At 38.6% G+C, this 25,315-nt stretch overlaps 1 long non-coding RNA gene across 3 annotated transcripts in view; it reads right to left on the bottom strand.

The window, feature by feature from the left end:
• LOC112615023 overlaps window positions 1–25,315 on the bottom strand; it is a 121,272-nt gene that overhangs the window by 32,226 nt on the left and 63,731 nt on the right. For all 3 annotated transcript variants that reach the window (XR_003117257.1, XR_003117258.1, XR_003117259.1), the window contains 2 exons: window positions 24,393–24,556; window positions 5,094–5,204 (listed from right to left, as the gene is read on the bottom strand). This is a non-coding gene — a long non-coding RNA (uncharacterized LOC112615023). The remainder of the gene's footprint in view (window positions 1–5,093; window positions 5,205–24,392; window positions 24,557–25,315) is intronic.

Raw genomic sequence — 25,315 nt, 5'->3', positions numbered from 1 at the left:
CCAGTCAGGGGTTTATAGATAAAACTCCCATCTCCTTGGGACAGAGCCCCTCAAGGAAGGGGTGGCTGTGGGTGCAGCTTCAGCCAACTTAAACGTTCCTGCCTGCCAGCTCTGAAAAGAGTAGCAGATCTCCCAGCACAGCACTCGAGCTCTGCTAAGAGACACACTGCCTCCTCAAGTGGGTCCCTCTGACCCCCATGAGTCCTGACTGGGAGACACCTCCCAGCAGGGGTCGACAGACACCTCATATAGGAGAACTCTGGCTAGCATCTGACCGGTGCCTCTCTGGGATGAAGCTTCCAGAGGAAGGAACAGGCTGCAGTCTTTGCTGTTCTGCAGCCTCCACTGGTGATACCCAGGCAAACGGGGTCTGGAGTGAACTGCCAGCAAACTCCAGCAGACCTGCAGCAGAGAGGCCTGTTAGAAGGAAAACTAACAAACAGAAAGGAATAGTATCAACATCAACAAAAAGAATGTCCACACCAAAACCCCATCCAAAGGTCACCAACATCAAAGACCAAAGGTAGATAAATCCATGAAGACGGGGAGAAACCTGCACAAAAAGGCTGAAAATTGCAAAAACCAGAAGGCCTCTTCTCCTCCAAAGGATCACAACTCCTCACTAGCAAGGGAACAAAACTGGATGGAGAATTAGTTTGACAAATTGACAGAAGTAGGCTTCAGAAGGTGGGTAATAACAAACTCCTCTGAGCTAAAGGAGCATGTTCTAACCCAATGCAAGGAAGCTAAGAACCTTTTAAAAAGGTTAGAGGAATTGCTAACTAGAATAAACAGTTTAGAGAAGAACATAAATGACCTGATGGAGCTGAGAAACACATCATGAGCACTTCATGAAGCATATGCAAGTATCAACAGCTGAACTGATCAAGCAGAAGAAAGGATATCAGAGATTGAAGATCAACTTAATGAAATAAAGCATGAAGACAGGATTAGAGAAAAAAGAATGAAAAGGAACGAACAAAGCCTCCAAGAAATATTGGAATATGTGAAAAGACCAAACCTATGTTTGACTGATATACCTGGAAGTGATGGGGAGAATGGAACCAAGCTGGAAAACACTCTTCAGGATATTATCCAGGAGAACTTCCCTAACCTAGCAAGACAGGCCAACATTCAAATTCAGGAAATACAGAGAACACCACAAAGATACTCCTCAAGAAGAGCAACCCCAAGACACATAATCGTCAGATTCACCAAGATTGAAATGAAGGAAAAAATGTTAAGGGCAGCCAAAGAGAAAGGTCGGGTTACCCACAAAGGGAAGCCCATCAGACTAACAGCGGATCTCTCTGCAGAAACCCTACAAGTCAGAAGAGAGTGGGGGCCAATATTCAACATTCTTAATGAAAGAATTTTCAATCTAGAATTTCATATCCAGTCAAACTAAGCTTCATAAGCGAAGGAGAAATAAAATCCTTTACAGACAAGCAAATGCTGAGAGATTCTGTCACCATAGGCCTGCCTTACAAGAGCTCCTGAAGGAAGCACTTCAGGAGTGGAAAGGAACAAGCGGTACCAGCCACTGCAAAAACATGCCAAACTGTAAAGACCATCAATGCTAGGAAGAAACTGCATCAACTAATGGGCAAAATAACCAGCTAACATCATAATGACAGGATCAAATCCACACATAACAATATTAACCTTAAATGTAAATAGGCTAAATGCCTCAATGAAAATACACAGACTGGAAAATCGATAAAGAGTCAAGACCCATTGGTGTATTGTATTCAGGAGACCCATCTCACGTGCAAAGGCACACATAGGCTTGAAATAAAGGGAAGGAGGAATATTTACCAAGCAAATGGAAGCAAGAAAAAGCAGGTGTCACTTTATTTTTGATGAGTTTAATCTAATTGGCTGCATATTTTGTGACTTATTTATTTATATTTAGTACTATCTTTTCAAGGTTTTTTTTTTTTTTTTCAGTCAATAAATTTGGACTTTGCACTTCTAACTAGCTTGACACAGCTCCAGACAAAGCTGAGTCTAGGTAAGCAGTCAATCCGGTTGTGGATTGTATTAGAAAAATGACTTCAGTAACTTATGTGGAGAGACTATGCTCAGGTTCCTGCATCCATAAAAATTGGTATAATAACACTCATTGCCCTTTTATTTTGCAGACATCATAAAGATACATACGACAATTAAAGGAACCCAAATATATGGGAATAAACATATAAACCTGGGGTAGGACTGTTATTATAATGATGGTAAACAATGGGCATATTCAAAATCTGAGTAATTAATACAAACTGTCCAAGACCATTTTTAAATATTGAATGCATATGGAAACTTGGAAAGCAAGAAGGAATCACAAGCTGGGACACTGGGAAAGCTTGAGAGTCCTAATCCTGCCAGAGGCACTGCAGGGTGTAGACACTTGCAACATTCCTGTCTGACAGCTCCCAGGTGAGTAGATAGATTTGTGTCTTTCCCAGCAGCCTGTGCTGCTATTTAAAAACAGGCATGGTTCCTCTCACTCCTGGTAGGAGCAAAGGCCAGTGGCCTGATGGGACAAATAACCTTTCCTTCTCTGAGCCCAGAAAATATCCATATTAATTGGAATTGAATATTGAAATGTACCACCTTTGCATAAGTCTAAAACTCGCAGCCTCTGGCTTCATTGAGTCAGCTGTCAAATGGGAAAGACAGTGGGTGGGTCCTGAAACAAGGCTTTGAGTGTTTTCTGCATCTCTGTGAGCAGCCAGGCTTTCTACTGCTTACACTATTAAAGTCGAATATAAAACTGTCATTTAAAAGAAAGTGAAAAAAGGATGAGTTTGTGCCCTTTGTAGGGACATGGATGCAGCTGGAATCCATCATTCTTAGCAAACTATCACAAGAACAGAAAACCAAACACCGCATGTTCTCACTCATAGGTGGGAACTGAACAATGAGATCACTTGGACTCTGGAAGGGGAACATCACACACCGGGGCCTATCATGGGGAGGGGGGAGGGGGAGGGATTGCAGTGGGAGTTATACCTGATGTAAATGACGAGTTGATGGGTGCTGACGAGTTGATAGGTGCAGCACACCAACATGGCACAAGTATACATATGTAACAAACCTACACGTTATGCACATGTACTCTAGAACTTAAAGTATAATAATAATAAAAAAAAAGAAAAAAAAAAGAAGAAAAAAAAATAAAAGAAAGTGACAGAGTATCTCTTTCCTTCCCCACTGTATTGGGGGTCCATTGACATTTCCACAGAGAAGTCTTCTTTGAAGTCCCCTTTCTGACAAGGTTTCTCTTCCAATTATATTCTTCTTCTTCAGCTTTGAATTTATTCTTGTTCATACTTATCTCAGTTGCAATTTTTCATTAATCTGCAGGATTATTTGATTAGTGCCTTCCTTGCCAACTGAAGAGTAAATTAGAATAAATCAAGGGCTATATTTATTTTTACTAGGGCTGCCATATTTATCACAGACAAACAAATAAACAAATAAAATAAAAAACTACAGGACACTCAGCTAAATTTGAATTTCAGATAAACATAGAATAATTTTTAGTATAAGAATGTTGTTTATCTAAAATTCAAATTTAACTGGGAATCCTGTATTTTATCCTGCAACATTTTTAGCCACAGTTTACCTTCAGGGCTTATCACAGTATTAAGAACATTGTAAGAGTTCAATTAAAATGTCTTGAATGGATGAATGCCAGATTACAGGGAGGAAGGAAAGTATCATAACATTTTAGACAGTTGCAAATACATAAGATTGCATACTAGTATAATTATAATCCATTTCCAAAAACACTTCCTTAAAGTAAATTTTCAAAAGCCAGGAACAACCCATAGAGCTCATAGATAAAACTTTTACAGAGTAATAGTCAGTAAAAATGTCACACCACAATTCCACCATCAACATATTTTCGATTCTCCTGATATCTAAACAGAAAAGGTAACAAAAATCATATACACATCACATAATTAACTAAAAACCACATTTGAACCAAAAAGACTCTCCTCATTTTTTACAGTGTTGATTGAAATACAGTAGGCGAAACTTACAAAATATGTAGTTGTAAATAGAAACATTCACTAGAGATCAAGAGGTGTAGAAATCGCCAGGAAAAGTGGCAAATAACCCTCAAAAGATTTTGAGTGTACCTCAGATATTGTTCTTTGTCATCATTATTATAACTGTTTGACCTAATTGCTGTCTATAAATTAAAAAGCAGATTATTGTCTTCTTAGCCCCTTTTCATGTTCTCTTTTCTTTCATTAATTTCAACAAATATTGAATGTCTATTGCGTGTAAGACAATGTCTAAAACAAAATAAAAATCTGTGTAAATGTGAAAAAAAATATGATACTGACCTGGTCTTCTGTTGTACCACAGTAATGACCAAACGTTTTCATACAAAAGAATTGATGCATATGTTTCATATAAAAATGAATGCATATAGGGCCGGGCAGGATGGTTCACGCCTGTAATCCCAGCATTTTGGGAGGCCAAGGCAGGCGGATTACGAGCTGAAGAGATCGAGACCATCCTGGTCAACATGGTAAAACCTCGTCTCTACTAAAAATACAAAAAATTAGCTGGGCGTGGTGGTGCATGCCTGCAGTCCCAGCTACTCGGGAGGCTGAGGCAGGAGAATCGCTTGAACCCAGGAGGTGGAGGTTGCAGTGAGCCGGGATCACACCACTGCACTCCAGCCTGGCAACAGAGCGAGACTCTGTCGCAAAAAAAAAAAAAAAAAAAAAGAATGCATATAAAAGAGTGCCTGTGTCCTACCTCTGCTGCCTCTGTCCTGTGTAACTCCAAGCAATGATCATTCCTCTTCCCCCTTCCCCTCATTGCTACATCAGGTTGTGCTTGTGTGCAAAATTTGATTGCATCTGATCACTTCCACGTCTTCCAATTATGGCAATGGCTTGAGAGCGGGTCCATGACAGAGTCCAGAACCCATCCTATGTGATAGGATGTCAGCATTAACTAATTTCTTCACTCCTCTGTGGCTGACCTCACATGCCTCCCCTTGGGGAGTCTAAATGGCACAACTCTATGTGTGCCACTATGTCAATACATATCAAAGGGTACACACCACTTACATAAACAATTTCCCTTGTAGAAATTCATCTTCAGAATGTAGTGAAGAATGTTCATAAGCATCTGGTTATAAGGACTGCCATCCTGATAATTCTCTTTTGTCACTTCTGGGCCTGAATTTGGGAAGAGAAACCAAATGAGACACAAACCCATGAAGGGGCAGAGGGAAATATGGTTGTCAGCACACACACACATACACACACACACACTCTCTCACACAAACTGAGACATTTATCATGTTGTGTTGTATTTCTCCTAAGACAGCTTGCCAGACTCAAGGAAGACACATTCAACTCACTAGTGCAAATACCCACAGGAACTGTGCCCGTAACTGTGCCCTTCAGCAGTGCACAGAGTCTGAAAAGATGCCATCCACACAGTGTAGATAATAGGAAATATCAGGACAGTCTGAATAACATGAGGTTGTGAAAATTGATTATGTCACATCCATAGGATGGAATTCCAGAAGGCAACGAAAACGAGTTATAATGAAAGTAATGATGAGACATGACTTCTTGTGCACCAAATTAATCATTCTCATTATTTCTAATGTGTGCAGAAACAGGTACTTTCACACTGTGATACAGGTCATATAAATTAGTAATAGTATTTTGAATTCATTATTAATATAAAATGTTATAGTTCAAAGGGCTTTAAAATGACTCAGGAACTTATTATAAATAAATGCTTACAAACGTATTTGCATATACGTGAGCATGGCATTAAGTACATTATTTTTGGTCATAGAAATGGTAAGGGAACTAAATTTTCATTGCTGTAATACTAGTGAAATAAATTTGAGGGCATCCACACAATGAAATACACAATCAAAAAAAAAAAAAAAAGTGAGATTTTGTGTTTAAGTATTTTAAAGTATATATACTTCCATGAAAAAATGGTTATAATAAGGGCAAACTTGGGTTACGAAGATGATAAAAGATCGGCATCCATTTTAGCTTACCCAGTTCTCCAGCTATTTATCCATATGTCTCAAAGCATTGAAAAAATATATTTATTATTCTGACATAGTTTTCTCTTCCACATAGTAAAGGGCTTCATTTTTTAAATGGAGGCTGTCGGTATTCCTACACACTGGGAATACCCAATTTTCCACTCAGACTTCTCGAAAACTCTGTAGGGCGGGCTTGGGCCACAACTCCTCCCTCCCACTTTCCTACTGTGATGTTCAAGCTGCAGTTCAGGCTTCAGTCACGAGGGGGCACTATCATACCACCATTGTCAAACTTCTCCACAGCCATGTTTGCATGGAGCAAAAAAAATTCCTCACTTAAAACCTAGCGTATGAATTTACATACAGAATGGCTCTAATTCTGTCAGAATAAAATTGATAAGTGTAAAAGATGACAGTAAAATCCTCTACTCTGCGGCATCCATAAGATGAAACATGAGATACCTCTAGTGCACACTGGCAGCCCATGGCAGGCAGAATTATTGTAATTTGGTATATTTTTGAAAGTTTAGTGACTATGTATATTGCATTTTATGCGAATTATCTGTTCATATCTTTTGATGATTTCTCTCCTCATTATTAAGACTTCTTCCATATCAAGGATATTATGTATTAACCATTCTAAATCCTAAATAAATATAGATAGCAAATAAACATATGAACTAGTGAAAGACTATACAATTTGTGTTTAAAAGCAATACAACAGAATTGAACACAAATGAGCAATCATATCAATAACAGTAAATTGGCTTAACTCATCTATTAAAATAAAAGTATTTCATATTGCCTATTGAAGCAAAATCCAAAGCTATGCTTTTCCCAGTGATACACGTAAAACAAATGTATTCATATAGGTTAAAAATGTAAGGATAAATATACACTAGGCAGTTGACAATATAAAGAAAATAAGGGTTACAATCTTGATAATTAAGAGAAAAAAACTGAGACCAAAATGGATTTAAAGAGACAAAAAATCACAGTTGATAAAGCCAAAGGCTACAATTCACAAGGAAGATGGGAGCTATTAATACTTACTTATGCAGTCATGTGGTAAAAATATTGATAGAACAAAAACTACAGTAGTGCAAAGAGAAGTAGGAAGAAGCACACCATTTAATAATAGATGATTCTACATTTCCTGTTATCCAAAAATGTTCAGGTGGAGAAAAATTTAGTAATTGTAGAGAAGACTTAAGCAACATAATTCCAAGGGTAGATCTTACAGATACACTTATTCTAAACTGTGAAGCCTAATATTAGGTAACACACCTACTTTTCATATAAACATGGATCATTCATGAAAACTGATTCTATCTGAGGCTGTTAAACAAAACTTGCGCCCAAATGGAAATAGATTAAAATTGCAGAATTTGGTGCATATAATCATAATGAAAACAGAGCATGTATGAATTTAGCTAGAGTAGCTATCAGAGACTATTTTAAAGCATTAAATACCGATATCAATAAAAATGAAAATAAGTGAGTTAAACATTCAATTCAGAAAGCCTGATAAAGAACCACAATGTAAACTAAAAGAATGCAGATGAAAAGAATACTTAATGGTAAAATTAGAAGTGAATGTAAAGAAATAACATCTCAGCAGAGTTGGGATGAGAAGGAAGCAAACATTGGTGCTGTGAATAATGTGTCAAAAACTGTGCTGGGATCTGGAGGAGAGTTTCCCCTTGAATTCCTCACAATGCTCTCTTGAGTATAAGAATCAAGTTTGTGTGTGTGTGTGTACATATAGACATACGATGTTAAATTAGCTAGTTGGAGGACAAGAACACCTATAGTATTAATGTGTGTGTGTGGTTGTATGAAGACAAATATGCAAAAAAATATATATTTTGTCTAGGGATGTTCTCATATATAGTAAAGTAATAAAAAATATGTGGAATAAATACCGCATTCTGGATATTGATTATCTCTAGGAGGGAAGAAAGGGCCATGGAGGAGTAAAGTTTTTCTTAACCTGGATTAATTTTATAGTTATCTATACACTTTATCTGAAATATTTCATAAGTAGCAGAGGTTTTAGGGGATATAGTGTTTTTTTTCATAAGTCTAATCCAAAGTCAGCAAAGGCTTAATATTGAGCCAAGTGGAGAAGTTAAAAATATCAGTCCCATCATAGACTGGGCGCAGTGGCTCACGCCTGTAATTCCAGCACTTAGGGAGGCCGAGGCAGGTGGATCACTTGAAGCCAGGAGCTCGAGACCACCAGCCTGGCCAATACAGCAATACCCATCTGTACTAAAAATACAAAAAAAAAAAAAAAAAAAAAATTAGCTGAGTGGTCAATATGTTACATATATGCCATTTCCAATTAGATGCATTGTTTAAGAACTGAGGCTGGATCAACTGGTAAAGGGTTCATTGGGAAGCAAATTTGGGGCAAGGCATGGTGGCTCCTGCCTGTGATCACAGAACTCTAGGAGGCCGAGGTGGGAGGATTCCTAGACGTTGATGAGCCTGAACAACATAGTGAGATCCCACCTCTACAAAAAAATTTTTTAAATTAGGCAGGAGTCGTGGCACATGGCTGTAGTCCCAGCTACTCAGGATGTCAGGTGTCTCACACCTGTAATCCCAGCTACTTGGGAGGCTAAGGCAGGAGAATCGACTGAACCCGGGAGGCAGAAGCTGCTGTGATCCAAGATCACGCCACTGCACTCTAGCCTGCGTGACACGGCAAGACTCTGTGTCAAAAAAAAAAAAAAAAAAAATCAATCCCATCATGGTTGAAATTAACACTGGGCTATGTTCTTTGGGATTTTTTTGTGTATACATGTATGCACATGAACTGTACATACACTACATATGCAACTCATATAATTAATATACCATATATATAGTTCAGTACCCTGTCTTTTTTGTTATTTTAGTTTTCCTTTTACCTTAAGTACTAACATGTGGATGAGGCATTCTGGTTAAATTACAAGGTAAAAGACATGATACAACTTTGCTTTTTTTTTTTGAAGGTTCTTGCTCTGTCACCCAGGCTGTAGTACAGTGGTGTGATCACAGCTCACTGTAGACTTGACCTCCTGGGCCCAAGCAGTCCTCCCACCTCAGCATCCCGAGTAGCTGGGACTACAGCCATGTGCCACCACTCCTGCCTAATTTTTAATTTTTTTTGTAGAGATGGGATCTCACTAGGTTGCTCAGGCTCATCTTGAACTCCCGGGCTCAAGGAATCTTCCCACCTTGACCTCCCAAAGTTCTGTGATCACAGGCAGGACCACCATGCCTTGCCCCAAATTTGCTTCCCAATGAACCGTTTACCAGTTGATCCAGCCTCAATTCTTGAACAATACATCTGATTGGAAATGGTATACATGTAACATATTGAATAATATTATATGTTTGGGTCTGCTCCTGAGATTTCTATAGAGTTCCTTTAATCTATATATCAAACACTCTGTCCAACAGTTATTTCATTATAGGTTCATGAAACGTAATACCTGGCCATGTATTCCTACTCCTATTATTCACCCTTTTGATAGGTGAAATGAATAATAATAATAAAATATGCTAACAATTATAAGGTATATAGTATTAATAGACAAATTGCTTACTATAGATCATACAACCAAAAAGTGATGGTTCCCAGGGTCAAATTCAGAAACTTCTCACCCCAAAGCCCACACCTCTAATCACTGTTTCTACACTGAGTGCTCCTCTGTGTTTGGGCTGAGGCCAACAAAGAGAAGGGACTTTCTCAAAGACCTGTGGTCAGTTGAGGGGTTTTGCAGCCAGGGCACAAGGTTAATGATTCTCATCTTCAGTCCAGCTGGCCCATTAATATTCCTGGATCTTCTGTACTATTTCTTCTTGGGGCTCAATAAGAATTCCAGAGGGATCATGGTGGATGGGAGGCAAGACTAGATTGCAGCTCCCACGTGGACAGGCAGAGCAGTGTATGGAGACTCGCATCGTGTACTTTTGCTCCAGAACTACTGCAGAAATAAACCAGGAAAGCTGAGAGAACCCACAGACCTTCCGAAAGAAGGAGATCTTTCCTGCAGGACCCAGGAGACACTCCACATACTGTGAGTGCCCAAGCTGTGGAAGTGGGAAAGGGGGATCATCTACCCCTGAACATACACCCTCACTGGGGAACCTGAAAGTCTAGATCATGGAAGAAGATTCTGACCTCACCTGGAGCTGAGTCAATTCAGAGAGCCTAGCGAAATACAGGGGTAGAGGAAGTAGGAGGAAAAACCCTGTGGGCTCCCTGGGTCCCCTAGGAAGCCATTTCTGCCTTATCTCACAGAGGTCCTTGGGGAGGGCTACCAGAGCTACTGGGAAAAGACCACAGGGAGAAGGAAACCTCCAGTTGAACTCTGTAACAATTCCAACTGAATGTGAAGTCTCCTGGCCAGAATTCAGGGGAGGGCATGAATCTGGTGTGCAGACGCCACAGGCAGGGAAGCAACTGGTAGCCTGGGGCAAGTTCTCAGCCCTGCTCACCCACTGCCTGGAAACACACTCGGTGCTGTTGAGGGGACTACGGTGGGAGTGAGACCAGCCTCTTGGGTTGCATGGGAGCTGGGTGAGGCCTGTGACTGTCAGCTTTCCCCTACTTCCCTGACAACCTGCGTGACACAGCAGAGGCAGCCATAATCCTCCTGGGAATTTAACTCCATTGACCTAGGAACCACATTCCCATCCCCCACAGCAGCTGCAGCAAGACCTGCCCAAGGAGAGTCTGAGCTCAGACATGCCTAGCCCTGCCTCCACTTGATGGTCCTTCCCTACCCACACTGGTAGCTGAAGACAAAGGGCATATATTCTTGGGAGTTCTAGGGACCCACCCACCACCACCTGATCCTCCCTATACTACCACAGCTGATGCTCTCTTCAAAGCGCCACCTCCTGGCAGAAGGCCAACCAGCAAAAAATACTGCATTAAACAACCAAAACCAAGAACCCTCACAGAATCCATTTTAGCCCCCTGCCACCTCCACTGGAGCAGGTGCTGGTATCCACAGCTGAGAGACCTGCAGATGGTTCACATCACAGGACTCTGTGCAGACAACCCCCAGTTCCAGCCTGAGCCTGGTAGACCTGCTAGGTGGCTAGATGCAGAAGAGAGATAACAAACACTACAGCTCAGCTCTCAGGAAGCCACATCCCTAGGAAAAGGCAGAGAGTACTACATCTAGAGAACACTCCATGGGACGAAAGAATCTGAACAGCAGCCTTGAGCCCTAGATCTTCCCTCTGACAGAGCCTACCTAAATGAGAAGGATCCAGAAAAACAATTCTAGTAATATGACAAAATAAGGTTCTTTAACAACCCCCAAAAATCACACTAGCTCACCAGCAATGGATCCATACCAAGAAGAAATCCCTGATTTACCTGAAAAAGAATTCAGAAGGTCAGTTATTAAGCTAATCAAAGAGGCACCAGAGAAAGGTGAAGTACAATTTAAGGAAATAAAAAAAGTGATACAAGAAACGAGGGGAGAAATCTTCAGTGAAACAGATAGCATAAATAAAAAACAATCAAAAGGAAATTATTTCAGGAAATAATAGACGCACTTACAGAAATGCAAAATGCTCTGAAAATTCTCAGTAATAGAATCGAACAAGCAGAAGAAGGAACTTCAGAATGCAAAGACAAGGTTTTCGAATTAACTCAATCCAACAAAAACAAAGAAAAAATAATAAAAAAATGAACAAAGTCTCCAAGAAGTCTGGGATTATGTTAAAAGACTAAACCTAAGAATAATCCATGTTCCTGAGGAAAAAGAGAAACCTAAAAGTTTGGAAAACATATTTGGGGGAATAATTGAGGACAACTTCCCAAGTCTTGCTAGACTTAGACATCCAAATACAAGAAGCTCAAATAACACCTAGGAAATTCATTGCAAAAAGATCATCGCCTAGGCACATTGGCCTCATGTCACCTAAAGTTAAGATGAAGGAAAGACTCTCAAGAGCTGTGAGGCAAAAGCGTCAGGGAATCTATACAGGAAAACCTATCAGATTAACAGCAGATTTCTCAGCAGAAACCCTATAAGCTAGAAGGGATTAGGGTCCTATCTTCAGCCTCCTTAAACAAAACAATTATCAGCCAAGAATTTTGTATCTGGTGAAACTAAGCTTCATAAATGAAAGATACAGTCTTTTTCAGATGAACAAATGCTGAGGGAATTTGACACTACCAAGCCAGCACTACAAGAAATGCTAAAAGGAGCTTTAAATCTTGAAACAAATCCTGGAAACACATCAAAACAGAACCTCTTTAAAGCATAAATCTCACAGGACCTATAAAACAAAAATATAATTTAAAAAACACAAGGTATACAGGAAAAAAATAGCATGATGAATGGAATAGTACCTCACATCTCAATACTAATCTTGAATATAAATGGCCTAAATGCTTCACTTAAAAGATACAGAATTGCAGAATGGATAAGAATTCACCAACCAACAATCTGCTGCCTTCAAGAGACCAACCTAACACATAAGGACTCATATAAACTTAAGGTAAAGGGGTGGAAAAAGACATTCCATGCAAATGGACACCAAAAGTGAGCAGGAGTAGCTATTCTTATATCAGACCAAAAAAAAAAAAAAAAGCTCTAAAGTAACAGCAGTTACAAGAGACAAAGAGGGACAATATGTAACTATAAAAGGCCTTGCCCAACAGGGAACTATCACAATCCTAAGGATATACGCGCCTAACACTGGAGCTCCCAAATTTATAAAACAATTACTACTACATCTAAGAAATGAGATAGACAGCAACACAATAATAGTGGGGGACTTCAATACTCCATTGACAGCATTAGACAGGTCATCAAGACAGAAAGTCAACAAACAATGGATTGAAACTATACCCGAGAACAAATGAACTTAACATATATTTACAGAACATTCCATTTAACAACCACAGAATATACATTCTATTTAACAGAGAATTTGAAACTACCAAGCCAACACTACAAGAAATGCTAAAAGGAGCTCTAAATCTTGAAACAAATTCTGGAAACACATCAAAATGAACCTCTTTAAAGCATAAATCTCACAGGACCTACAAAACAAAGATACAATTTAAAAAAACACAAGGTAGATCAAGATAAACTCCAAGATAGACCATATGATAGGCTACAAAACGAGTCTCAATAAATTTAAGAAAATTGAAATTATATCAAGCACTCTCTCAGACCACAGTGGAATAAAACTGAAAATCAACTCCAAAAGGAACCTTCAAAACCATGCAAATACATGGAAATTAAATAACCTGCTCCCGAATGATCACTGGGTCAAAAACGAAATCAAGATGGAAATTTAAAAATCTTCAAACTGAACAACAATAGTGACATAGCCTATCAAAACCTCTGGGATACAGCAGAGGTGATGCTAAGAGTAAAGTTCATAGCCCTAAACACCTATGTCAAAAAGTCTGAAAGAGCACAAACAGACAATCTAAGGTCACGCCTCCAGGAATCAGAGAAACAAGAACAAACCAACCTCAAACCCAGCAGAAGAAAGGAAACAACCAAGATCAGTGCAGAACTAAATAAAATTAAAACTAAGAAAATCAATACAAAAGATAAATGAAACAGAAAGGCGGTTCTTTGAAAAGATAAATAAAATTGATAGACCATTAGAAAGATTAACCAAGAAAAGAAGAGAGAAAATCCAAATAAGCTCAATTAGAAACAAAACAGGAGATATTACAACTGACACCACAGAAATATAAAAGATAATTGAAGGCTAATATGAACACCTTTACAGAAATAAACTAGATAACCAAGGGGAGATGGATAAATTCCTGGAAGTATACAACCCTCCTAGATTAAACCAGGAAGATATAGAATCTCTGAATAGACTAATAACAAGCACCGAGATTGAAACTGTAATTTAAAAATTGCCAACAAAAAAAGTCCAGGACCAGATGGATTCATAGCTGAATTCTATCAGACATTCAAAGAAGAATTGGTACCAATCCTATTGACACTATTCTAAAAAACAGAGAAAGAGGGAATCCTCCCTAAACCATTCTGCAAAGCCAGTATCACCTTAATACCAAAACCAGGGAAGAACATAACAAAAAAGAAAACTACAGACCAATATCCCTGATGAACACAGATGTAAAAATCCTTGGCCAGGCGTGATGGCTCATGCCTGTAATCCCAGCACTTTGGGAGGCCAAGGCTGGTGGATCACTTGAGGTCAGGTGTTTGAGACCAGCCTGGCGTACATGGTGAAACTCCGTCTCTACTAAAAATACAAAAAGTAGCCAGGTGTGGTGGCACGCACTTGTAATCCTAGCTACTTGGGAGGCTGATATGGGATCGCTTGAACCTGGGAGGCGGCGGAGGCTGGAGTGAGCCGAGATCACACCACTGTACTCTAGCCTGGGCAACAGAGTGAGACTCCATCTCAAAAAAAAAAAAGAAAAGAAAAAAAATCATCAACAAAATACGAGTGAACTGAATCCAACAACATATCAAAAAGAAAATCCACCATGATCAAGTAGGTTTCATACCAGGGATGCAGGGATGGTTTAACATACACAAGTCATAAATGTGATATACCACATAAACAAATTTAAAAACAAAAATCAAATGACCATCTCAATAGACACAGAAAAAGCATTTGACAAAATCCAACATCTCTTTATGATTAAAAATCTCAGAAAAACTGGCATATAAGGGACATAACTCAATGTAATAAAAACAATCTATGACAAACCCACAGCCAACATAATACTGAATGGGGAAAAGTTAAAAGCATTCCCTCTGAGAATTGGAACAACACAAGGATGTCCACTCTCACCACTCCTCTTCAACACAGTAGTAGAAGTCCTAACCAGAGAAATCGGACAAGAGACAGAAATAAAGGGGATCCACATTTAAAGAGGAAGTCAAACTGTCGCTGTTTGCTGATATGACTGTATACCTAGAAAACCCTGAAGACTCCTCCAAAAAGCTCCTAGGACTGATAAACTAATTCAGCAAAGTTTCCAGATACAAAATTAATATACAGAAATCAGTAGCTGTCCTATACACCGACAGCAACCAAGCTGAGAATCAAATCAAGAACTCAACTCCTTTTTACAATAGCTGCAAAAAAATAAAATAAAATACTTAGGAATACACCTAATCAAGGAGGTAAAAGTCCTCTACAAGGAAAACTACAGAACACTGCTGAAAGAAATCATAGATGACACAAACAAATGGATACACATCCTATGCTCATGGATGAGTACAATCAATATTGTGAAAATGACCATACTGCCAAAAGCAATCTACAAATTCAATGCAATTCCTATCAAAATACCACCATCATTCTTCACAGAACTAGCAAAAACAATGCTAAAATTCACATGGAACCAAAAAAGAGCCTGTATAGCCAAAGCAAGATTAGGCAAAAAGAACAAATCTGGAGGCATTACATTACCTTATTTCAAACTATACTATAAGGCCATAGTCACCAAAACAGCATGGTACTGGTATAAAAATAGGTACATAGACTAATATAACAGAATAGAGAACCCAGAAACAAAGCCAAATACTTAGAGCCAACTGATCTTCGACAAAGCAAACAAAAACATCAAGTAGGAAAAGGACACCCTATTCAACAAATGGTGGTGGGATAATTGGCAAGCCACATGTAGAATGATGAAACTGGATCCTCATCTCTCATCTTATAAAAAATCAACTAGAGATGGATCAAGAACTTAAATCTAAGACCTGAAACTATAAAAATTCTAGAAGATAACATCAGAAAAACCATTCTAGGTATTGGCTTAGGCAAGGATTTCATGATAAGAAACCAAAAGCAAATGCAATAAAAACAAAGATAAATTGCTGGGACTTAATTAAACTAAAGAGCTTTTGCATGGCAAAAGGAACAGTCAGCAGAGTAAACAGACAACTCACAGAGTGGGAGAAAATCTTCACAATCCATACATCTGATAAAGGACTAATATCCACAGCTTAAAACAAACTCAAACAAATTAACAAGAAAAAAAACCAAACAAACCCATCAAAAAGTGGGCCAAGGACATGAATAGACAATACTCAAAAGAAGATATACAAATGGCCAACAAATATGAAGAAAAGCTCAACATCACTAATCATCAGGGAAATACAAATAAAAACCACAATGGAATATCACCATACTCCTGCAAGAATAGCCATAATCAAAAAATTAAAAAAAAAATAGATGTTGGTGTAGATGCAGTGAAAAGGAAACCCTTCTACACTGCTGGTAGGAATGTAAACTAGTACAACCACTATGGAAAACAGTGTGGAGATTCCTTAAAGAACCAAAAGTAGAACTACCATTTGATCCAGCAATCCCACTACTGGGTATCCACCCGGAGAAAAAGAAGTCATTATACAAAAAAGATACTTGTACCCACACATTTATAGCAGAACAATTTGCAATTGCAAAAATGTGGAACCAACCCAAATGCCCATCAATCAATGAGTAGATAAGGAAACTGTGGTATATATCTATATATGTGATGGAATACTACTCAGCCATAAAAAGGAATGAATTAATGGCATTTCCAGCAACCTGTATGAGATTGGAGATTATTATTGTTAGTGAAGTAACTCAGGAATGTAAAACCAAACATCGTATGTTCTCACTCATAAGTGGCAGCTAAGATAGGAGGTTGCAAAGAATGACACAATGGAATGTGGGGACTCAGGGGGAAAGGGTAGGAAGGAAGTGAGGGATAAAAGTCTACAAGTTGGGTTCAGTATATACTGCTCAGGTGATAGGTGCACCAAAATCTCACAAAATACCACTAAAGAACTTACTCATGTAACCAAATACCACCTGTTCCCCAAAAACGTGGAAATTTTGAAAAAAGTAAATAACTAGTATTGTACAAATACAAAAGAAATGAAAAGGAAAATAAAATAAAATAACAAAAATGAAAGAAATTCCTTTACCCATGTCACCCTAGAAAGAAAGAAAGAAACCAAAAATCATGTGGAATAAAAAGAATGAAAAGTCCTCAGGTCACTTTCTGCAGCTACATTTCCAGATACACTCTGTTTCAAATCTTCTATTTTATTACACGTAGGTATTTTATCTTGGTACCAGCAATCTTTCTTCTAAGAATCTATCCCAAAAACACAATGAAAAAAGACCAAATGGCATAAACACAAGGCCATTACTGGCAGAACAAATCATAACAGCAGGAGACTAGAAATAAAACAAATGTCCACCAATAAGGGATTTATTGAATAATCTAAGGTACATCTGTATCCTAGAATACTATGCAGCAATAAAAAGCAAGGACTCCTTCTCTATACTGCTATGTATTGATCTCTAGAATATATTCTTAAGTGGAAAAAATGAGGTGCAGAAATATGTTTGAGCTGTTGCTGTTTATTATGGTAGACATTAGCCACACATGGCTATTTAAATTTAGGTTGATTAAATTTAGATGCAATTAATAATTCAGTTCTTCAATCACAATCACCACATTTTGAGTGTTCAACAACCACAGGGACCTAGTGGCTACTGTGGTGAACAGTGTAGACATAGACTCTTTTTATCTCTGCAGAAATCGTATTGGACTCCACTGAAGTAGAGTAGCCTACTTTTAAACCATAAAATAGGAGAAAATAATGTATTTGCTTATAATTTTAAAATTAGAAGGCCAAAACAAACATTGATAAAAATGATTATGCATAAAGGGATAGAAGAGCAGCCCAGGATTAAAGACAATCATGTGTATCATCTCAAAATATAACACATACTTAATGGTTTCAAGCACTGAAAAGGATAAGTAATAATGACCAACCCAATATTAATGGACAACTCTAGTACCAAGAATGAGACCTCTAAAACATTTCCCACTAAAAAGAACCAGACTCCCTTGGAAAAATGTCTGACTCCAGGTCTGGGGTAGGAATGGTACCAGAAGAGTCTAGACCAAACTAACATACTCAAAACCATGTCAAGAATAAGTTGAGCTAAAGGAGCTTCCATTCACAAAGATAGAAAAATCTGAACATCAGTAAAAATACTGCAATAGGTTAAAACACATCAAATACAGAAACATCTGGAGTTTATGAAAACACTTTAAAATAATAATAGAACAGAACAAAACAAAACAAAATCAACTCATTGCTCCCCCTTGAAGAATCCTAGGAGAACAACCCATTATTTTGAAAAGTAGAAATACAACAAAAGAATTAAACATTCATCTTATTTTCCTATGCATACCATACTAACCTATAGTTGATGACGGGATGTTTCTTTTATAGAATAATTCAAGCTAATAAATGCCAAAAATAGAATTAGAACATCACCCTGCTACAACTTTTAATGAAATGTGGATTTATACAACAATCTTTAGAGGCTGCAAAATACTTGAGGTATAATGCAGATGGAAATTTTTATAATCAGTGAATCTAACAACTTTTGAACCTAGTGATCAAAGGAGAGACAACTAGATACAATGAGCCTCCTCCTGGTATAATGCTATAGGAATAAACACCACCACATATTAGGTATTTCTGCCAAGAAATCTGAATTGGATCAAGACTCTAAATCTAATACAAATTTAAAGGAAAAGAAGTTGCCAGTGGAATATAATAAACAACACAATAAGGATATAAGTCAGCAAAATCCACAAAGTAAACTCCACAGGGCAAAATATCTTAAGCAAATAAATTGGAATGTGTGATGGTTAATTTTATGTGTCAACTTGACTGAGCAACAAAGGGCCCAGATGTTTTGTCAAACATTATTCTGGGCTGGGCACGGTGGCTCATGCCTGTAATCCCAGCACTTTGAAAGGCCGAGGTAGGCAGGTCACTTAAGGCCAGGAGTTCAAGACCAGCCGGGCCAACAGCAAAACCCTGTCTCTACTAAAAACACAAAAATTATCCAGGTGTGGTGGCACACGCCTGTAATCCCAGCTACTGAGGTGGCTGAGGCAGGAGAATTGCTTGAACCTGGGAGGTGGAGGTTGCAGTGAGCTGAGATGGTGCCACTGCACTCCAGCCTGGGCAACAGAGTGAGATCTTGTCTTAAAAAAAAAAAAAAAGTTATTCTTGGTGTGTCTTTGATGGTGTCTCTGGATGAGATTAACATTCAGATGGGTGAACTGAGTAAAGCAGTTTGCCTTCTCTAATGTGCATGGGCCTCATCCAATCAATTGAAGATGTGAACAGAACAAAAAGGCTGACCAGGAGGAATTTCTCTGCCTCATTTCCTGAACTGAAACATTGGTCTTTTCCTGCTTTTGGACATGAATTCAAATCACCTTTTCTTGTGTTTCTAGCCAGCAGCCTTTTGGCCTGGAATTTACAACATTAACTCTCCTGCTCTCCTGATTCTCAGACCTTCAGTTTTGAATAGGAACTATACCATAGGCTCTCCTGGAAATCAAGTTTGCCTACTGCAGATGTTGACAAATCTCAGCCTTCATAATTACATGAGCCAATTACTTATAATAAATCTTTATCACTATGGCTCAACTTACAATTTTTCAACATTATGGTGGTACAAAAGTGATATGCATCCAGTAGAAACTGTACTTTGAGTACTCATACAACTGTTTTTCACTTTCTGTACAGTATTCAATAAATTACACAAGATATTCAATATTTTATTATAAAATAGACTTTGTATTGAATGATTTTGCCCAGGTGTAGGCTAATGTAGGGGTTCTGAGTGTGTTTAAGGCAAATTAGGTTAAGCTGTGATGTTCAGTAGGTTAGGTGTATTAAGTGCATTTTTGACTTATGATATTTTCAACTTAGGATAGGTTTACTGGAATGTAACTCCGTAATAAGGACCCTCTGTGTGTATGTGTGTGTGTATGCGTGTACATATGTGTGTGTGCTTGTGTGTATGTGTATACACATACAGGCATATTACTGTACTTTGCTTTATTGCACTTCACAGATATTTCATGTTCTTTTACAAACAGAAGTTTTGTGGCAACCTTGCATCAAGTGTGTCTATTAGCACCATTTTTCCAATAGCATGTGTTCACTTTGTGTCTCTGTCATATTTTGGTAATACTCACAATATTTCAAACTTTTTCATTATTATTGTAATAGCTGTTGTGGTGATCTTTGAACAGTGGTCCTTGATGTTACTGTTGTAATTGTTTTGGGGCAGGCACTACAAACTACACCCATCTAAGATGACTAACTTAATTGATACATGTATGTGCTCTGACTGCTTCACTGACTGGCTGTTTCTTGGTCTCTCTCCCTGTCCTCAGGCCTCCCTATTCCCTGAGACACAACAATATTGCAATTAGGCTATTATATTAACCCTACAATGGCTTTGAATGTTCAGGTGAAAGGACGAGTCCCATGTCTATCACTTTAAATCGAAAGCTAGCAATGATTACACTGAGTGAGCAAGGCATGTCAAAAGTCGAGACAGGCCAAAAGCTAGGCCTCTTGCACCAAACAGCCAGGTTGTGAACACAAAGTAAATGTTTTTCAAGGAGATTAAAAGTTCTCCTCTAGGCCGGGCGCGGTGGCTCAAGCCTGTAATCCCAGCACTTTGGGAGGCCGAGACGGGCGGATCACGAGGTCAGGAGATCGAGACCATCCTGGCTAACACGGTGAAACCCCGTCTCTACTAAAAAATACAAAAAACTAGCCGGGCGAAGTGGCGGGCGCCTGTGGTCCCAGCTACTCGGGAGGCTGAGGCAGGAGAATGGCGTGAACCCGGGAGGCGGAGCTTGCAGTGAGCTGAGATCCGGCCACCGCACTCCAGCCTGGGCGACAGAGCCAGACTCAGTCTCAAAAAAAAAAAAAAAAAAAAAAAAAAAGTTCTCCTCTAGTGAACACATGAATGAAAAGAATGCAAAACAGCCTTATTGCTGATAAGGACAAAGTTTTAGTGACCTGGATAGAAGATCAAATCAGCCACAACATTCCCTTAAGCCAAAGCCTAATCCAGAGCAAGGCTCTAACTCTATTCAATTCTATGAAGGCTAAGAAACATGAGGAAGCAGCAGAAGAAAAGTGTAGCCAGAAGAAAAGTTGGAGCTAGCAAAGGTTGGTTCTTGAGGTTTAAGGAAAGAACCCATCTCCACAACATGAAAGTGCAAGGTGAAGTAGCATGTGCTCATGTAGAAGCTACAGCAAATTATCCAGAGACATAGGTAAAATAATTGATGAGGGTTGCTATACTAAACAAAGTATTTTCAATGTAGAGAAAACAGTTTTATAGTGGAAGAAGATGCCATGTAGAACTTTCATAGCTAGAAAGTAGAAAACAATGCCTGGCTTCAAGGCTTCAAGGACAGACTGACTCTTTTTTGGGGGGCTAATAAAGCTGGTGACTTAAAATTGAAGCCAATGTTCTGAATATCCTAGGGCCCTTAAAAATTATGCTAAATATACTCTGCTTGAGTTCTAGAAATAAAACAACAAGCCTAAATGACAGCACCCCTGTTTATAGCATGGTTTACTGAATACTTTAAGCCCACTATTGAGGCCTACTGCTCAGTGATTCCTCTGGTAGACCCAGGCAAAGTAAATGGAAAAATCTTCTAGAAAGAATTCATCATTTTACATGACTTTGTGAACATTGTGATTCAGAGGAAGAGGTCCAAATATCAACATTAAAAAGAATTTGGAAGAAGTTGATTCCAATCCTCATGGATGACTCTGAGGGGTTCAAGACCTCAGTGGAAGAATAACTGCAGATGTGATGGAAACAGCAAGAGATCTAGAATTAAAGTGGAGCCTGAAGATGTGATGGAATTGCTGCAATCTCATGATCAAATTTGAACAGATAAGGAGTTTTTTCTTCTGGATGAATAAAGAAAGTGGTTGCTTGAGATGGAATCTACTTCTGGTGAATATGCAGTGAACATCATTCAAATGACAACAAAAGGTTTAGAATATTACATAAACTTGATAAAGCAGTGGCAGGGTTTGAGAAGATTGACTTTAATTTTGAAATAACTTCAACTCTGGGTAAAATGCTATCAAATAGTATCACATGCTTATGGAAAAATCTTTTGTGAAAGGAAGAGTCAATGGATGCAGCAAACTTCATCGTTGTCTCATCTTAAGAAATTATTAGAACTATGCCAACTTTCAGCAACCACCACCCTGATCTGTTAGCCATCAACGGCATCAAGGCCCTCCACCAACAAAAAGATAATGATTCACTGAAGGCTCAGATGATTGTTAGCAGTTTTTAGCAATAAAGTATTTTTAAATTAAGGTAAGTACACTATTTTTATAGACATAATGCTATTGCATATTTAATAGACTATAGTAGTATAAACATAACTTTTATATGCAGTGGGAAACCATAAAATTCATGTGACTTGCTTACTATGGTATTTGCTTTATTGCAGTGGTCTACAACTGAACCTGTAACATCTCTGCAATATCTCTGTGCGTGTGTGTATATATATGAATATATACACATATATACATACATATATACGAATGTATATACATACATATATGTATACATACACATATACACACACATATACATGTATATATACACATATATTTATGAGTAGTTCTGTTTTGTTGGAGAACTCTGACTAAGGTAGAAGGTTGAAAAAAAGGATAGACCTTCTTTGAATTAAAAGGGACTTAACACTTTGGAGAAATTACAATTAAAACCAGGAGGAGAACCTCACCAGAACAACAAAAGTGGAAAAGATGGAAAATATCAAGTGTTGGTGAGGATATGGATTAAGTGAAACTCTCACACACTGCTGGTGGGAATATAGATTGAAAAAAAAGACGCTGTAAAAACTGCTTGGTGGTATCTACGGAGCCACATACGGACATACCCTATGACTCAGGAATGCTATTTTTTGGTATACGCCCAAGAGAGATGAAAATATATGTCCATCTATTTGATACAAACAAAAGTGTTCATATGATCATTACTCATGATAAGTCAAAAACTGGAAAATACCCAAGTTTTTATAACAGGTAACTATATTATGAAATATCCAAACAATATAATACTTTACAGCAATGAGAATGAATAATCTACAACTACAAACAGCAATACACATTAATCTCACACACATTATGTTGACTGAAGGGAGCCAGATACAAGAGAGTGCATGCTGTATGATTCCAGTAATATTTCTTCTAACCTCCTGATAAAATTTGAGGAAGGAGAATATCAACAACCCATTTCTTTTTCTTTTAAGTTACTTAGTGTCCTCTTATGTTATGTAATGTAACCTCAGAGAAGCAAAGCAAGTTTCTTCTAAGCCCTTTAGAAGTGAACAACTGCATATAAGATCAAAGGCTAATACTATGTCTGGTGGACAGACCACTGTGTGTGAGTGATTCAGATGAGAATCATACATGGATGCTCTCAGTCTGCACAAAATCCCACAGTGGTCAATGAGTCACCATGGTAACCATGCTGGCCAAGGAAAGGTGGAAAAAAAGCAAAGAATAATCACTCTGATTTGGTTCATAAAATGTGCAAAGAATTGAAAGAGACTGACATGACCACATTAACACTCCTTAAGTGTTCCTAACAATAGATACTCATCACAACTTCAGTGATATAAACATATACATATGTGCATGTACATACACTGATGTATCCACATGCTCTCTCCCTCGCTCTCACCAGCAAAGAACTCATGATTCATCACGTGAGGAAGAAAAACACAATTCAACTGATTCAATTCTAACCACAAATATAAAATTGGAAGTACTATAACTATTCTTTTATAGATTGATCTTTCTAGAGTTGACCTGTAGATTGTCTCTAGGCCTTTTCTTCCTTTCTTGAGTTGGATGACTCAGTTTTGTTATGATGGCTGTTCTCCCCAAAATGATCTATGCTTTCAATGGAATCCCAGTCAAAATACTAGCATAAATTTTTTTCTAGAAATTAACAAGCTGATATTAAAATTCATGTGGAATTCCCTCAATTTTTGTTTTTCTGATTTAAAGTCTTTAAAAAAATGTAAAATGAGGCTAAAGCTGATAGACTGCAAGGAGAAATATTGATACATGAATCAAACTGCTAGGAACACCTTCCAACCAACTGCATAGTTCAACCCCCAACTGGGAGATACATGGGAATGACTTATACAGTCAGAAAAAAATTTGTATTTACTACAAGTGCATATTAAGATCAAGTTCTTTCTTCAGTGTGGGTAATTCATTGCTTTCAAAGCAGGCATCACTTAGATGGGTGTCAAGGGCTACTTCAAAGCATGCAGCTGCTGATGAAAGGAAATTCCCCCTGCTGTCTTCCCCAGTGATGAGATGAAAGTAGCTTCTTTACTTTTAGGCTATTTTGTGAACCTCACAGGAGCTATTCCACCACATGCTTTTGTTCAGATCTATGAACTCACCATAAGCAGGTGTCATGTCCTACCAGGGATGTAAGTGCTGGTGGTCTCCTAGGATTGTTGCCCTTTAAGTCAGGCGTAGAAGCTTTGGCAGCCATCATGACCCAAATCCTCAGAATCTGCCTCTTTCAGACACCTGATAGGAGCTCAGACATCCACATGAAGAGCTGCACAAGGAGAGAAAGAATCCAGCAATCACTGTGCTTTCTTAGAGTAATTATGTGCCTGGCACCATGCTAGGCACTGGGTTAGTGAACAATGACACTGATACAATTGGGCAGTGATCATAACAATTAGAAGGGTCATCAGTGGGTTTCTCACTAGGACCTTTTTCTTCTCCTTTCCTCATCTATCTTCTAACAACAAAATTGAAAAAGAATGAGAAGTGACCTCAACTCACACAGGCATTCCTGATTCTGCAATAACCACAGGGCTATGGGCTTGCATTTGTGTTATTACAATCCTGGTTGCAGCAATCCTGTATGTGAGCATTCTTTTTTTTTTTTTTTTTTTTTTGAGACAGAGTCTTGCTTTGTTGCCCAGGCTGGAGTGCAGTGGCGCGATCTCAGCTCACTGCAAGCTCTGCCTCCTGGATTCACACCATTCTCCTGCCTCAGCCTCCCGAGTAGCTGGGACTACAGGCACCCGCCACCACGCCTGGCTAATTTTTTTGTATTTTTAGTAGAGACGGGGTTTCACTGTGTTAGCCAGGATGGTCTCCATCTCCTGACCTTGTGATCCTCCCGCCTTGGCCTCCCAAAGTGCTGGGATTACAGGCGTGAGCCACCGCACCCGGCCATATGTGAGCATTCTTATCCCCATTTTACAGAGGAGGAAGCTGAGGTCAAAGAGAGTCATTATGAGTCTCATCCTCCCACGTCTGGCCTTTATGTGGAAAGTAGCCACAGGACACCCTGGAGGAATAC

This window comes from Theropithecus gelada, chromosome X (genome assembly GCF_003255815.1).
Source record: "Theropithecus gelada isolate Dixy chromosome X, Tgel_1.0, whole genome shotgun sequence".
In the NCBI taxonomy this organism is placed as follows: domain Eukaryota; kingdom Metazoa; phylum Chordata; class Mammalia; order Primates; family Cercopithecidae; genus Theropithecus; species Theropithecus gelada.
Note: the sequence above shows the minus strand (reverse complement) of the source record. Positions and strands in the feature narration are given on the sequence as shown.